The sequence below is a fragment of the Pinus tabuliformis genome, chromosome 6, assembly GCF_031772625.1.
Source record: "Pinus tabuliformis cultivar Carrire ecotype Pingquan chromosome 6, CPIR1, whole genome shotgun sequence".
NCBI classification, from domain to species: domain Eukaryota; kingdom Viridiplantae; phylum Streptophyta; class Pinopsida; order Pinales; family Pinaceae; genus Pinus; species Pinus tabuliformis.
In genome coordinates this window covers 679,093,173-679,110,519 of record NC_142292.1, presented here as the reverse complement: position 1 = coordinate 679,110,519, position 17,347 = coordinate 679,093,173, and the positions used below count along the sequence as shown (strand labels likewise).

At 38.0% G+C, this 17,347-nt stretch overlaps 2 long non-coding RNA genes across 2 annotated transcripts; both read right to left on the bottom strand.

Moving 5' to 3' along the window:
- Nucleotides 1–6,225: 6,225 nt before the first annotated feature.
- On the bottom strand, nucleotides 6,226–7,007 carry LOC149260471 (uncharacterized). Its single transcript, XR_016248279.1, has 3 exons — nucleotides 6,911–7,007; nucleotides 6,737–6,814; nucleotides 6,226–6,652 (listed from the first exon to the last, which is right to left on the bottom strand). It is a non-coding gene; the product is annotated as an uncharacterized LOC149260471 (long non-coding RNA).
- Nucleotides 7,008–14,211: 7,204 nt separating this feature from the next.
- On the bottom strand, nucleotides 14,212–15,082 carry LOC149260470 (uncharacterized). Its single transcript, XR_016248278.1, has 2 exons — nucleotides 14,897–15,082; nucleotides 14,212–14,800 (listed from the first exon to the last, which is right to left on the bottom strand). It is a non-coding gene; the product is annotated as an uncharacterized LOC149260470 (long non-coding RNA).
- Between the last annotated feature and the right edge of the window lie 2,265 nt (nucleotides 15,083–17,347).

Below are 17,347 nucleotides of genomic sequence, written 5' to 3'. Positions count from 1 at the left end.
TTTCTCAATTTTGATGCTAGGAAATATATAAATCCGTTGTTATCTTTTATGGAATTAAAATATTTTTTTATAGAAGCATTCGAGAATCACTTTTGCAATAATTTTTTTTTTTTGCCAATATAGAATATGTTTTTTATTCCATGAAATGTTTTTTTTTTTTTTTAAACAAAGCGTAATTTTTTTTTTTTTAATATATTTTTTATTTCATATTTTTGTTTTTTTCTTAAATAAAGCGTAATTTTATTTTTTTTAATATATTTTTTATTTCATATCTTTTTGTTTTTTCTTAAATAAAAAATATTTGTATTTTTTAGTATGAAAAAATTGCTGGTTTTATTTTGTATATGTAAAAGTCAGTACATCTAATCAAAATGCGACCATCCTGATATGTAATCTTTGCAGCATGTAGTTTTACTTTGCCAGAGATCCACAATAAACCACATATAAAGTATAGCTATTATATATCAGAAATTAGTAGTATAAAAAGTCTATCATCTAGCCCAACACAACAAAAAATAAAAGAGTGTCTAGATATATGGAAAGTACACCAAAATAAAGAACCCGTCATTGTAAAAACATGACCTTAGCAAATGTGGATAAGCCAAGAGTGGTCCGCTTCACGGGAAGGGAATGAAACCACCATGGTGGGACAACCCTCCACTTCTAGTGCAATATGCAAACCATCTAGATGAGCAGTGATATCATTTTGGACATGTCATCAACAATAGATTTGTGTTCCTTGTGAATGTATTGAATGGAAACCTCATGGAATGTACTTATCAGATGTTTGATGTTCCGGAGCCATCCCTGTAGATTTGGGTGGATGTATATTGGATTTTCCCAGCACATGGTTTATGATGCATTGTGAGTCCCAAAAGATCTTCAAATTTGGAATATTTAAAAAAATTGCAAACTATAATAAGCCCCATAGAGTCATAGCTTTAACTTTCATATTGGTACCTCTGCCACCTCCCAAATGTATCTTATATTGTTGGTTATTTTCCATGCAAATCCAAACGGAGTATCCACACTTACCACTATGTCCGGCTCCATTGAAGAAACCCAGAGGGTAGGATAAAATCGGGCTTGTAGTCTTGAGTGAGTCCTGATGTGGCTGGAGAGATTTGATAGCAAGAGTGTGGCCGGAGAGATTTGATAGCAAGAGTGGTCTCGCCCATGTTATAATGTTGGTGACAGTATGCTCTATATTGAATGGTTTCCCATCAAATATAATAAAATTTCTAGATCTCCATATTTCCCAAAATATGACAAGTGAAATAGCCCTGGATGGTTTAGTTTTTCAATCACTAATTTTATCTTTATTTTTTTAAATAGATCATTTTAAAAAACATATCAATATTAAAATTGAAGCAATATATTTTCATAATAATAATATTAATAAAAAAAATAAAAAGAAATGATTAGTAAGATTTATATGTAATATTTTAGGAGTGGTATTATAAATTTCACTTTCTCCATAAGAGACTTATCATAAGAGACTTATCAAAATTAGTAAGGTTTATAGTTAATAATTTGGGAGTATTACTAGGATGTCTAAAGTTGAATTTGACGAAATAACTTTTTAATTTCATCTAATTCAATTTTTTAAAGTTGAAACCATCTAAGTGATTATTAAAATGGTGAAAATCAACTTTTACATTAAAAGTATAATATTTATTATGAGTATAGTTAATAAAATAATAAAATTGTGAAAACCTTTTTTTTTATTATAATAATAATAAATTGTAAAGATCATTTTTTTATTTGAATTTAAATAATACTTAATTAAGGATTTTTATTTGAACTTAAGGTGGATGACTTGTCTTTTGTATTTTTATTTTTTAATCGAGGACCTAGTTTGATTCTCAAGGGAATATGCTTAGTATATGCTTAGTCTTAATGTTTATCAACCACTGAAATGCATTACAAAGTTTGTTAGGTTGCATTGACTTTTAATAAATTAAAAAAATATATATTTGTGCAAGTTGATCCCCACCCACCAATTTCCTAAGGATTTTCTTATTCCAAATCTACTAACTTCGGATTCTAATTAGATGGGAAAATTAATATATAAGCAAATTTTATTTAGCAAAATGATCTATTTTACAATAAGATGTGATTTTTTTTTTCTCAAGTTAAAATTGACTATTAATCTTTTTATACATGTAAATGTGTGCATTACTAAGACACTATTCTTTTTATAATAAAAAAAAATTGTTATATTTATGAAGCTTTTGGCTATTCCACATTAATATTTTTAATGTAGTTGTACTCATTTTTATTATAAATACAATTAATAAAATAATAAAATTGTGAAAACTTCCTCCATTAAAATTATAGTATTTATTATAAATATAATTGAAATAAATTTTTAAAATTATTAACATATATTATAAATTGAAAAAATAGTAACAAATTTAAAATAATCAATTCAAACATTTAAAATATATCCTTTTAAAATTATTAATTAAATAAGAAAATATTTTAATACACAAAATAAAAAAATTATATATATATAAAACTATATTTTATTGATTAAATAATTTATTTATTAATTTTTATTTCTATTATTAATAATTATTTATAATCAACATCATTATCCATGTAGAATTTAGAGCTTATTTTCTTGATGGTTCCCTTTCTTCAAACGTCCATTGCTCAGAATCTGTACCGGTCATATTTAACAAGTGACATTAGCGAATTAATATTTACGGGGTTTTTATACAGTAAAGTAGGGAAGAGATTCCAATAGCCATTAATTACCATTTAAAATTAATAAAAGATATCAAATATATACATGATAAAGTTATCAAGTTTAGAATTATCTTAAAACAAAAAAAATTGATTTCAGTTACAAAATTCAGAAATATTTAATTAACAAAAACAAGAATGAAGTTCTTATGATAAATAGAATATTATTAAGTTGGATAAATAAAAAATATTATACATTTCATCTAGGATATTTCAACAATAAAAATTAAGTTAAAACAATAAAATTTTTGAGAAGAGTTTTTGACAAAAATCACATTATAATTTATTTGTCAATTTTTTTAGAATCAACCACTGTGGTTTATAGTGAAGACAAGTTGGTTCGAAAAAGATTGACAAATAAATTATGATGTAATTTCTGCCTAAAACTCTTCTAAAAAATATTGATATAGATCAGAGAAACCTAAATTCCACAATAAAATTTTCTACCATTTTTTTCCAAAACATTTCCCAATTCTACACTAATTAAGATAATCGATTCAGTTCCACATCTCTCTACTGAATAATGGAAAAACAAAGTCTGTTACCTGAAATATATCTTAATATCTCTCTGCTGAATACTTGTAAAACAAAGTCACCTACGCGCAATATATCTCCCACAAACACCACGAAAGCGCCTACAATGGGTTCCACTGTCACCTAGCTGCTCCCATCATCGTTTGTCACTTGCAATCCTCCGACTCGATCTTGGAGCGCTATAGTTATAACTCCAGGATCCCAAAGCCAACAAGGGCTGAGGGCATTTCGGATAATAGTTTAACACAACTTTCTGTTCACCTTCTCCACAGGCCTTCTTCTGGATAGCCTCAGACTCGAGTCCAAGAATTTCAGAGATGAGCTCTAACAAAACTCTCCACAGTTCTAGCATTGCATCGCTATAATCTGCCAATGTTGCCTTGAGAGTAGAAAAAGTAGCATCAAAAAATAAATAAGTATTAGACTTTGTTTTTATAATTGTGGGGAGAGGCCCATTTTAGAGCTTAGTATGATGTTGAAATAGTAAAAAAAATTAAAAGTGAGTATTAATAAGTGTGGAGAGAGGAGCTTTTTACAGCCTAATAATATGATGTTGTAAGGCGTTAGTCACTCATGAAAGTTGAAATTTTGTTGAAGTATTGGCCAAAATTTAAAAAATAAAAAATTTAAAAATGAAAATCTATTCAATTACTAACTAAAAAATTAAAATAAATAATTAAAAATCAATCGATGTGCAAACTTTTTTTGATAAAATTTTAGAAAAAATTTACGCCTAAAAGAATTGCATAATAGATCCCGAGTGGGTTAGATAGATCTAGATTAATATATTGAACAAAGCTATAGAGAAATGCTTGCCGCATTTGTGGTGGTTGGGAAGGCCAAGCACTGACGTTTCAAGGTGAGCCCCTGGCCGCGTACAGTGCTCTCCAGTCCATAAGACGGTCATCTTTGTAAACACTACCACTAGCGTACCCAACAAAATTTGTTGTTTCAAAAGAATATTTGCGTTTCTCTTTTGCAGGGAGTGAGAAAAAGCCGATTGTTTCCCTCATCATTCAATTATTGAGCTCCTCAGGAAGTCCATGACTACAACCTGAAAAACTCCCCATTCCTCGCATGCTCGGTTTAGTTCGCTCTTAACTCGATCTTGCTTGATCCCTGCTGAGTTGAGCAGAGAGACGACGGGCATATTTTTGCTGAATGCATTGTGGTATCTTGGGGCGTTCGTCCTCGCTCTTCACATAACTTGTAGGTAGCAACTTTAGATGTAATGACCCCATATTTATGTAAATTTTAAAGTTACTGTGGTAAAAGACTAATACAGTTGTTGTTATGTTTTAAACAAAACTGCGGCAAACTAATTCTGATTGAATAATTTAAATTTAAATATTTTCTTGGAATTGCTGGCAGCCTCTAAGAGGTGAATCTTAAAGAAAATGATCAGTTGGGATAACTGATGGAACTACCCCCCAAAAGGGGGAAAAGCCCTGACTGAGGGATTCTGTGCTGTTGGGACAGACAGAGGAAAAACAAATCTTGCTCCAAGAGTAAAGGAGAAGAGGGAGGTTAAGTCTGGTGAGGACCAGATAACCTGGCACAAGAAGTGCACTGTTCCTGTTGATGGCTGGAGGCCTGCAGGATTGCTCGGGGGGAGAACACCGTCTGAAGGATGGATTCTCATGGCTGGGAGGAGAGCAGAAATTTAAGCTCAGGTGACTTTTTGTTTGAGCAAAACCATTCCTGACCGAGGTGATCAGGTACGGTTCCAAACTAGTAGTCCCTGTTATGAAAATATTGTGTAGGGAATTTACAGTGATTTACTTAGGTAAGACTGTGTAATTCCTAGATACTGTTGTGAAAATAGTATGATTTGCATCTGGAAAAGCTAAAAGAGGAAACTGTTGTTAATGGGTCAACTGTGATAATACCCAGACAGTAATCATAGTGCAGAAATGTAGAATCGAAGAGTTGTACGGGTATACAGAACCCTACACCAGGACTGGCTACCGAAATAGCAGTCTCGATTCCATAGCCATTAGTAAAAGAGTTATTATTCACATTGTTAAACTTTGAACAGTTAAGTAATAATATCTTTATATCCAGCAGACTGTGAGTGTCGTGGAACAGTGAATGAACGAGGGTTTATACCCTTGAGAGAAAGAATAGGCAATGCCTGTAATAAAAGAAATCTCGGGACAGAGAATGTACCCTGGTAGATAGCCTAGGTTTCCTAAATCGTGTGTGTTCAATAGAGAAACTCTGCGCAGAAGAGCGATGGACGATGGGTCAATGCCCTTATGTTATATTAAGGGATTACCACCAAGCCTCAATGCTTTGGTACAAAACCCAAAGGGAAATCTGTAATAACAACCAGTTCTGCGAATAGAACGAATACATTTCCACATGCTGTGAAATACAGTGACGGAAAACATTAACTGAAACGAGGAACAAGATTCTGTGTATTAGAGCTAAAACCGATAACTATGAAAGCATATATTCATTGTAGTGCATGTAAACAAAAGAGGAACATTCATCTGTAAACCTGAGACGAGAACATGCATCTGGTAATAACATATAACCTTGTTCAATCCGAGCAAAAGAAATGTGCATGCGAGTAATGAAATGTGACTCCATTGAACAGTAAGTATATGTATGCAAACCATAACCCTTTCGGACTCATGCATGCGAGCGAAAAAAGAAGGTAACCTTGTGAAACCGCAAGTCTGTGTATAAAAACCATAACCATAGACACATATATAATAGCCTGCGGGACTGTATAATGGAACAGAGGTCATGCATGCAAAGTAATCCTTTCCACAGGATAAGGAATTATTATTCAAACATTATTTATGCGCCAAACTATGATAAACCAGTTGGTGGAACCTTAATATTTTAATACAGAAATCTATAGCAAGATTATCATCATAATATGGTAATATCAAGATAGTACTGTGCGGAAGGAAAAGACCAATACCCGTATAGTATATAATCTCTAAGACTCTGTCCTGAGGAATGAACATTCAAACGAAAATACCCAATACATTAGCGAAATGTCTGTGGGTCGAGGAAAGTCTTTACAGAATTAAAAGACAAATTTATATCCTGAGCATATCCATACATATGCGAATAGAAAACAGTTCCATTATATACATTCATAATCATATCTGCGCGTGGAGGCCAGATATAAACCCTTGTAAACACAGTAATAGTTTAAGCCTGCCAATAGAGGCTCGGCAGTTCTCAAAAAGAGGCAAACTCGATGGTTACAACAAAACCCAGAACCTCTGTAAGAAATAATTTGTAATCGGTTAACACAGTCAACCTTAGCTAAGCAGCGAGCTGACTGTAAGGTTCTTCACCGAGATCACTCGGAAGTAAACGAGACAACCATAAGGGAAACAGAGACCTGCATAGACCATAGAGGGTATGCACAACTGTAAACCCTGAACCATATTCAAACGAACCAACCCTCAAATGCCGAGAAGCTTACCTGGTGTGGTTCGAGACCGCTGTCGAGCAAACCACTGTGAAAGTCGACCAAAGCATAGCCAGGGCAGCTGCACAAGAACTTGACAGGGAAAAAACGAGAACGCAATAAGTGATAAGTCGTGATATTCCAGCCATGAAACGAAACACAGAACTGAACAAAAACATTCTTCATTACCTGTGAGGTCGATGCGAATAGGATCCAGCTCCGGTCATGACAGGGTTGCAGTATAGAGTTGTTGGTAGCGAGCTCGTGGAGTAGCAAAGAGCCCGTTCGCAAAGACCGCGAACATCAAATGAAACAATGCAGTGTATGGTCGATTAAATATCAACGAAAAACCCTGAGTGAGCTCCAGCCCTCCGATCTCCGGAAGAGATCTGGACCGTCGGAGCATGGCGGGAGTAGCTGGCGGAGAAATCAAGGTTGGCGTTACCGAGAGGTCACATGGCTGGGGAAACCAGGCCATGCCACCTGCCCCCAGAAGGACGGATGAACATAAAAGCGACTGTGATCTGTCAATGGTCAAGTACTGTGGCGGGATCCAAGGAGCCCACGCCATTAATACAAGCAGCTAAATATCTGTGGTGGTTGAAGTAAATCAAACAATACATAACTTAGGACATGGTACCAGACATGATGCCGCGTGGGAGACTCAGCCGAGACCATAGCATAGGTGTCAACCAAACAAAATATACATGGTATAGATTGTGTAATGTAGTATCGTATGCCAACTGTACCGTGTAACCTATGTTCCATGCAAAGCAAGCCATAGACATATATCTTTATAATTGTAAAGTGTAATGCGCACATAAAGCTGGTAACCATATGGTAAGCTCAAAGTAAAAGGTTAACATGCATGTAATGTATATTTACAATTTTTTTTTATGTATGTGTTAAAGTAGGTGTGACAAATTGGTATCAGAGCCCAGTTTCAACACTGTGGCCTCAAAGTAAAGCATGTACAGTATGCAGAAGGGTACACCAAGTAAACTGATGCAAACTAACAAACGTACTTAACTGTGTTCTGTTTATCTGGAATGAAATACAGAATTGCAATAGCTGGCAGTTAATCAAAGTGGGGACAAAATGCAAGGACCCGGCAGTAACCCTCAAGAGAATGCAGGACTGTGGGTGCAATTGGATGCAGAATCACGGAGTACTAATCTTGCAATCCTGGAAACTGTCCAGGAATTGAAAAATGAAATGGCACGGTTGCGAGAGGACAACGCACGTCTAACAGTTGAACAGGAAAAGATTCTGAAGAGCCTGTCAGACAGGCAAAACCCACCCCTGTCCAACCCCAGTGCAGAACAACAAAGGATAACAGAAGATCAAGATTATCAAATGGAACCTGAAAATTCTGAAGATAAGGAGGATCACTCTGATAATGCACCTCAACAACAAACATCAAAACGTCAGAAAGTGGAATTGCAGGGAGAATTTCGAAAGATTAAACCTCCACATTTTGATGGTGAGCAGGAGGAAGCTGCTGAAGCCTGGTTGATCAATATGAACAAGTATTTTCAGTTGTATGAGTACGACCACAACCTGAAAGCAAGATTGGCAATCTTCCAGTTACAGGGCAAGGCAACCTTGTGGTGGGAGGAAATCAAGATTGTCAAGGGGGTCAGCGAACGAACTATTACATGGGAAAAGTTCCAGAAGTATTTCAAGGAGAGGTACCTGACAGAGCGCTTCTATGATGAGAAGGCCAGAGAATTCCACGACTTAAGACTGGGACAACAAACCATGGACGAGTTCATTAACCGGTTTACCTCACTGCTACGTTATGTACCTTACATTAAGGAGGAGAAGGCCAAGGTTCAGAGGTTTGTGAGCAGCCTACCTTCATATATAAGGGAAAGGATTGAATTCGATAATCCTAGAACCATGGATGAAGCCATCCGTAAGGCGAGAATCTGTTACCAGCAGAGTAAACAGAAGGGGGACACTTCAAGTAAGAGATGGAATGAGAAAAGAAGTGGTCGGGTGGTTGGAAGCAGCAAAGGAGGTCGCAGCAGTGGGAATAAGGGTGCTGGTAAAGGACTAAGTAGTAGACCTGTTGCAAGGAACGTGCCCCGGTCCAGACCAATGAGCGAATCTAAGGCGAATGATCAGTCTGTTAGACCAGATGGTGAGGGGATGACCAGACCACCAGTGCAATGCTGGGGTTGTGGAGGACCCCACTATGTTAAAAATTGTCCACAGAGGAAAGGAACAGACCAGATATCTCAGATACATGAGGCATCAACGGTTGGGGACGTGGCACGTAGCGTACCCAGAATCAATGCAGCGCTGGAGGACCGTCAAGCGGAGTACCAGCCATCTATGATCGAGTTTGAAGGTAAAATCGCAAACCTATCCATAGCTGTTCTTATAGACCCAGGGGCTACCTTAAGTTATATTAGTCCAAAAATTGTAGAACAGTGTAAACTGCAAGCTGAAAAATTCAAGAATCCGTGGCTGGTCCAACTAGCTACAGGAGCCAAGAGACGAGTCTTGGCCAAGGTAAATAATTGTGCCTTAGCCTTAGCAGGGCAGCCAGTAGTGGCAGATTTGAATGTGTTACCGTTGGGCTCCTACGATATTTTGATTGGGATGGACTGGCTGGAGAAACACTGGTCCTTGGTGAACTGCAAGACCAAGACCATATATTATAAAGATGACCAGGGAGATCAGCAAGAATTACAAGGAATCAGACACCCTGTGCAGATCCGACCCATTACAGCTACCCAGCTAGCTAAGTGCATCAAGAAGAAATGTCAAATCTACGCTATCCAGGTGGGGTATGCAAATCAAAAGGACAAAACTGCCATGCTGGGTAACATTCCGATAGTGCAAGAGTTTGCAGATGTTTTTCCCGAGGAAGTGCCGGGATTACCACCAAAACGGGATGTGGATTTCACTATTGAGCTAATTCCGGGGGCAGCACCTGTATCACGGGCACCCTACCGTATGAGTGTGCCAGAACTAACAGAATTAAAGATGCAGCTACAAGAACTGTTAGATAAAAACTATATCAGACCCAGCGTGTCGCCTTGGGGAGCCCCAGTGCTGTTTGTCAAAAAGAAAGATGGAACCTTTCGGATGTGCATTGATTATCGCCAGTTAAATAAGCTTACAATCAAAAACAAATATCCTTTGCCTAGAATCGACGAGCTCTTTGATCAGGTGAAGGGAGCAACGGTATTTTCAAAAATTGATCTGCGATCTGGTTACCATCAGATCAGAATAAAAGAGGAAGATATCGCTAAGACCGCCTTCAGAACGCGGTATGGGCATTATGAGTTCGTGGTGTTACCTTTTGGGCTGACAAATGCACCTGCCACTTTCATGTGTTTGATGAACAGTGTGTTTCATCGGTTTTTAGATAAATTTGTGCTGATATTCATAGATGACATCCTGATTTACAGCAAATCAAGGAAGGAACATGAGGAGCACCTTAGATTGGTGTTGCAAACTTTGCGGGAACATCAATTATATGCAAAGTTCAGTAAATGCGATTTTTACAAGGAGGAGATACAATATTTGGGCCACGTGATCACTAAAGAAGGCATTGCAGTGGACCCTGAGAAGATTAGAACTATAATGGAGTGGCCTATACCAAAGGACGTGGCAGATATTAGGTCCTTTATGGGGTTAGCAGGGTATTATAGAAGATTTGTCGAAGGCTTTTCGAGAGTAGCATACCCAATCACCTCTTTGCAGAAGAAAGGAAAAGTATTTAAGTGGACCTCAGAGTGCCAGAAGAGCTTTGAACAGCTCAAGCACTTACTCACTACTGCACCTATATTAAGTATAGCTGATCCTAACAAGGATTACGTGGTCTGCACGGACGCAAGTAAAGAAGGTGTGGGAGGAGTGCTGATGCAGGAAGGAAGAGTCATTGCTTATGAGTCCAGAAAACTGAAAGAGCATGAGCAGAAGTACTCTGCTTATGACATGGAGTTGGCTGCTGTCATTCATGCCCTGAAAATGTGGCGACATTACCTTTTGGGCAGAAAATTTCTGTTATTAACAGACCACCACAGTTTAACGAACTACTTCAGTCAACCCACCTTGAATACGAGACAAGCTCGCTGGGCTGACTTCCTAAGTGGGTTCGACTTTGAAATTAAGCATCTAAAGGGTAAGGAGAACCGAGTAGCGGATGCATTAAGTCGGAAGGTGCAATGCGTGTGCAAAATTTCAGTTAGTAAGTGGCAAAGTACCTTAGTGGAAAAGATAAAAATAGCGGCTGAACAAGATGCTGTTTATCAGCACATCAAACAGCAATTACAGCAGCAATCTGATAAGGAATTACAGCAAGGGTACAAACTAGATGATGCTGATATGTTGTGCTTTAATAATAAGCTGTATGTGCCCAATGAAGACAGCATTAAGAAGCTGATCTTGGATGAATTTCATACCAGCCATTATACGGGACATCCGGGCTACCAGAAAATGGTTACCGCACTCCGCAAAGAGTACTACTGGCCAAAAATGAAGAAAGAGATAGCTGAGTATTTAGCACATTGTCTAGAATGTCAGCAAATTAAGGCGGAACACATGCACCCAGCAGGGCTGTTACAACCTCTACCCATTCCGGAATGGAAGTGGGAGACTATCTCCATGGATTTTATAACGGGACTGCCCAAAACCAAGAAGAATAATGATTCCATTATGGTGGTAGTGGATAAGCTGAGTAAGGCAGCACACTTCATACCTGTGCAATCGACATATAAGGCTGTACAAATTGCCCATATTTTCATGCAGCATGTGTTCAAATTGCATGGACTGCCGAAAGTGATTATCTCCGATCGGGATGTCAAGTTTACATCAACCTTTTGGAGGACATTGTTTGCTGAACTGGGAACACAGCTGAACTTTAGTACAGCTTATCATCCCCAAACAGATGGCCAAACAGAACGAGTAAATCAAGTTGTGGAGGACATGCTGAGAGCATGCGTTATGATGAAGCCAACTCAATGGGAGGACTATCTCCACTTAGTCGAATTCGCATACAACAATGGATACCATTCCTCAACTCAGATGAGTCCTTTTGAGGTTATGTATGGGCGGAAGTGCCGCACACCCGCAAGCTGGGGTGGACCGGAGGACAGGTTGCGAATAGGTCCTGATATGTTACAGGAAATGGAGAATACAGTAAAAAGGGTGCGTACTAACTTGAAAGCCGCTCAGGACAGGCAGAAAAGTTTCGCTGATCGAAAGAGAAGATTTAAGGAATTCCAGGTTGGGGATCATGTATTTGTGAGGATCCAACCAAGAAGGAGTACCTTGCAGTGGAGCGGATGTGCCAAACTAGCACCTCGTTACTTTGGACCTTTCCAGATCTTGGCCAAAGTAGGACCGGTCGCTTATCAACTTGCCCTACCAAGCCATATTAGGATTCACAATGTGTTTCACGTATCCGTATTAAAGCAATACGTTTACGATCCTAAACATGTGATTCAATGGCAGAATGTGCGGGTAAGAAGTAATCTGGTTATTATGGATGAGCATTGTTTATAAACTGAAAAATAACTAAATCCGTTGCTGTTTGCAGGTCGAGCCGGAAGGCGAGGTTCTGGTCGAACCACTGACCATTCTCGACCGGAGAGAAGTGCAGCTGCGGAAACGAGTTATTTCCCAAGCTAAAGTGCAGTGGCAGCACTATGGACCAGAGGAGGCCACTTGGGAAGATGAGGAACTCCTTAGAGAGGCTTATCCAAACCTGTTTACAGGAGATAGACATCGGGACGATGTCCAATCTCAGGAGGGGGAGATGTAATGACCCCAGATTTATGTAAATTTGAAAGTTACTGTGGTAAAAGACTAATACAGTTGTTGTTATGTTTTAAACAAAACTGTGGCAAACTAATTCTGATTGAATAATTTAAATTTAAATATTTTCTTGGAATTGCTGGCAGCCTCTAAGAGGTGAATCTTAAAGAAAATGATCAGTTGGGATAACTGATGGAACTACCCTCCAAAAGGGGGAAAAGCCCTGACTGAGGGATTCTGTGCTGTTGGGACAGACAGAGGAAAAACAAATCTTGCTCCAAGAGTAAAGGAGAAGAGGGAGGTTAAGTCTGGTGAGGACCAGATAACCTGGCACAAGAAGTGCACTGTTCCTGTTGAGGGCTGGAGGCCTGCAGGATTGCTCGGGGGGAGAACACCGTCTGAAGGATGGATTCTCATGGCTGGGAGGAGAGCAGAAATTTAAGCTCAGGTGACTTTTTGTTTGAGCAAAACCATTCCTGACCGAGGTGATCAGGTACGGTTCCAAACTAGTAGTCCCTGTTATGAAAATATTGTGTAGGGAATTTACAGTGATTTACTTAGGTGAGACTGTTTAATTCCTAGATACTGTTGCGAAAATAGTATAATGTGCATCTGGAAAAGCTAAAAGAGGAAACTGTTGTTAATGGGTCAACTGTGATAATACCCAGACAGTAATCATAGTGCAGAAATGTAGAATCGAAGAGCTGTACGGGTATACAGAACCCTACACCAGGACTGGCTACCGAAATAGCAGTCTCGATTCCATAGCCATTAGTAAAAGAGTTATTATTCACATTGTTAAACTTTGAACATTTAAGTAATAATATCTTTATATCCAGCAGACTGTGAGTGTTGTGGAACAGTGAATGAACGAGGGTTTATACCCTTGAGAGAAAGAATAGGCAATGCCTGTAATAAAAGAAATCTCGGGACAGAGAATGTACCCTGGTAGATAGCCTAGGTTTCCTAAATCGTGTGTGTTCAATAGAGAAACTCTGCGCAGAAGAGCGATGGACGATGGGTCAATGCCCTTATGTTATATTAAGGGATTACCACCAAGCCTCAATGCTTTGGTACAAAACCCAAAGGGAAATCTGTAATAACAACCAGTTCTGCGAATAGAACGAATACATTTCCACATGCTGTGAAATACAGTGACGGAAAACATTAACTGAAACGAGGAACAAGATTCTGTGTATTAGAGCTAAAACCGATAACTATGAAAGCATATATTCATTGTAGTGCATGTAAACAAAAGAGGAACATTCATCTGTAAACCTGAGACGAGAACATGCATCTGGTAATAACATATAACCTTGTTCAATCCGAGCAAAAGAACTGTGCATGCGAGTAAAGAAATGTGACTCCATTGAACAGTAAGTATATGTATGCAAACCATAACCCTTTCGGACTCATGCATGCGAGCAAAAAAAGAAGGTAACCTTGTGAAACCGCAAGTCTGTGTATAAAAACCATAACCATAGACACATATATAATAGCCTGCGGGACTGTATAATGGAACAGAGGTCATGCATGCAAAGTAATCCTTTCCACAGGATAAGGAATTATTATTCAAACATTATTTATGCGCCAAACTATGATAAACCAGCTGGTGGAACCTTAATATTTTAATACAGAAATCTATAGCAAGATTATCATCATAATATGGTAATATCAAGACAGTACTGTGCGGAAGGAAAAGACCAAAACCCGTATAGTATATAATCTCTAAGACTCTGTCCTGAGGAATGAACATTCAAACGAAAATACCCAATACATTAGCGAAATGTCTGTGGGTCGAGGAAAGTCTTTACAGAATTAAAAGACAAATTTATATCCTGAGCATATCCATACATATGCGAATAGAAAACAGTTCCATTATATACATTCATAATCATATCTGCGCGTGGAGGCCAGATATAAACCCTTGTAAACACAGTAATAGTTTAAGCCTGCCAATAGAGGCTCGGCAGTTCTCAAAAAGAGGCAAACTCGATGGTTACAACAAAACCCAGAACCTCTGTAAGAAATAATTTGTAATCGGTTAACACAGTCAACCTTAGCTAAGCAGCGAGCTGACTGTAAGGTTCTTCACCGAGATCAGTCGGAAGTAAACGAGACAACCATAAGGGAAACAGAGACTTTCATAGACCATAGAGGGTATGCACAACTGTAAACCCTGAACCATATTCAAACGAACCAACCCTCAAATGCCGAGAAGCTTACCTGGTGTGGTTCGAGACCGCTGTCGAGCAAACCACTGTGAAAGTCGACCAAAGCATAGCCAGGGCAGCTGCACAAGAACTTGACAGGGAAAAAACGAGAACGCAATAAGTGATAAGTCGTGATATTCCAGCCATGAAACGAAACACAGAACTGAACAAAAACATTCTTCATTACCTGTGAGGTCGATGCGAATAGGATCCAGCTCCGGTCATGACAGGGTTGCAGTATAGAGCTGTTGGTAGCGAGCTCGTGGAGCAGCAAAGAGCCCGTCCGCAAAGACCGCGGACATCAAATGAAACAATGCAGTGTATGGTCGATTAAATATCAACGAAAAACCCTGAGTGAGCTCCAGCCCTCCGATCTCCGGAAGAGATCTGGACCGTCGGAGCATGGCGGGAGTAGCTGGCGGAGAAAATCAAGGTTGGCGTTACCGAGAGGTCACATGGCTGGGGAAACCAGGCCATGCCACCTGCCCCCAGAAGGACGGACGAACATAAAAGCGACTGTGATCTGTCAATGGTCAAGTACTGTGGCGGGATCCAAGGAACCCACGCCATTAATACAAGCAGCTAAATATCTGTGGTGGTTGAAGTAAATCAAACAATACATAACTTAGGACATGGTACCAGACATGATGCCGCGTGGGAGACTCAGCCGAGACCATAGCATAGGTGTCAACCAAACAAAATATACATGGTATAGATTGTGTAATGTAGTATCGTATGCCAACTGTACCGTGTAACCTATGTTCCATGCAAAGCAGGACATAGACATATATCTTTATAATTGTAAAGTGTAATGCGCACATAAAGCTGGTAACCATATGGTAAGCTCAAAATAAAAGGTTAACATGCATGTAATGTATATTTACAATTTTTTTTTTTATGTATGTGTTAAAGTAGGTGTGACATTAGACCAGATCTAGCAAGCTCATTCACACTCTCCTCAACATGTTAATGAGCGGCAGACAGAACAGTAGACAATGCCTTTACGAACAGATAAAAGTGCCCGCGAATGCTCTTGTGAAGGCAGAGCGAAATAGGAATCTTGATTGTGTTCCCCTGATAAATCGACATATGCAAATAGTCAAAATGTTAAAAGAGAAATAATAACAAAACATAACAGAAAACGATTACTGTGTCACATAACAGAAAATATTGTGAGACATGTGGAATCTTTGGAATCTTCCTATATAGGTAGAAGCTGGTAGAAAATTGATGTATGGGGGAGTGAGTGCTTTCAGAGCTTGGAGCTTTCATTAGGCAGGTTTTGAGTGAAAAACGGAGTGGGTAATTTCTTTACATACAAAAAAAAAAAAAAAAATAGTGGTTTTTACTTTTATGGGTTTCCACGTATATCTGGTGTCTACATGTGTTTCTTTGATGTATTAATACTTATGCAATGATTTAATGTTGTCTATAAATTTAATCTAATATTCATATGATATTTTTTTTTTCATCTAATATTTGAGATAACTATTGAAAATAAGAAAAAAATAAAACAAAATACATGATCATGAACGTATTACATTGATTCATCCCCCTTTTTAGTATAAACGATTTTCTAACATTTAGCAAATCATTAGAAGAACATTTTGCAACACATTCAATAGGTCTTGAACACCTTGAAATGATATAACTTGTATGAAAATATATAAAAATGCTTATTTTGAATGTAACAAATTCAATAATTGTGCTACATCATCGATGGACATGGGGTGCATATTGGCCTAGCCAAAATTAAATTCATCCATGGTTGGTCAACCTCGATGACCCTAATAGAGATCTGCAACCTTTTTGACCTCAATAACTTATACTAAATATTTATATTTGGGTTCTCTCATATCACTTGCCCCTTAAGTTAACTAAAGAAAAGTGGAAATAAAGAAAATATTTATTGGCCTATATCACAACAAAGAACATTTGAGGATTAGAAATATCACCTATACTTTTGCAACATCTTTCGTGAAAAGTTCGTGTAATAAAAGTTAATAAAGGAAAAATAAGACCACCATTAAAGGACATTTGTTCCAAGGTGAATGTTGGGCAAAGATATCTTAGTGGACATCACTGGATGTGTATTTTGGAAAATGACAAAGGCTATGGCAAAGGCATTAAAAGGAAGAAAGACATCTTTGGCACATCTATTAATGAAAATAAATAAAAATAGGAGAAAATGAATGTAAAAGGTCATATGTTGCATGTGAGAAGGAAATTGAAGGAAAATAATTGAAAATGAAGAAAATAGAGGCCACATTAATAAAAAAGCTTATGAGGATCATTTGGTAACCTTTTGTTAGTTCAAGTTTGGAGCTCTCTCATTATTCTCTTTTTCTCTCTCTCTCTCTAACTCTTGGTCACTTATAGTTATCTTGCAGCACTCTGGCTTTGGATCAAGGAAGTGGAAGCAAGAAAAGGGAAAGGAAGGAAAGCAAGGATCAAGGAAAGGAAAGCAAGATCAAGCAGCTTCAACATGAATACTTGCAACTAACCTTTTACATGTGTGATTTCCTAACTGTTTTGGACATGCATGGCTATGCATGTTGGTGTATTTTTCTCTTGTTGTCAGTGGAATGGTTTTGTTGGGTTATGACAGTGGTTTTCACTCTAGCCTTGCCTTTTTTCG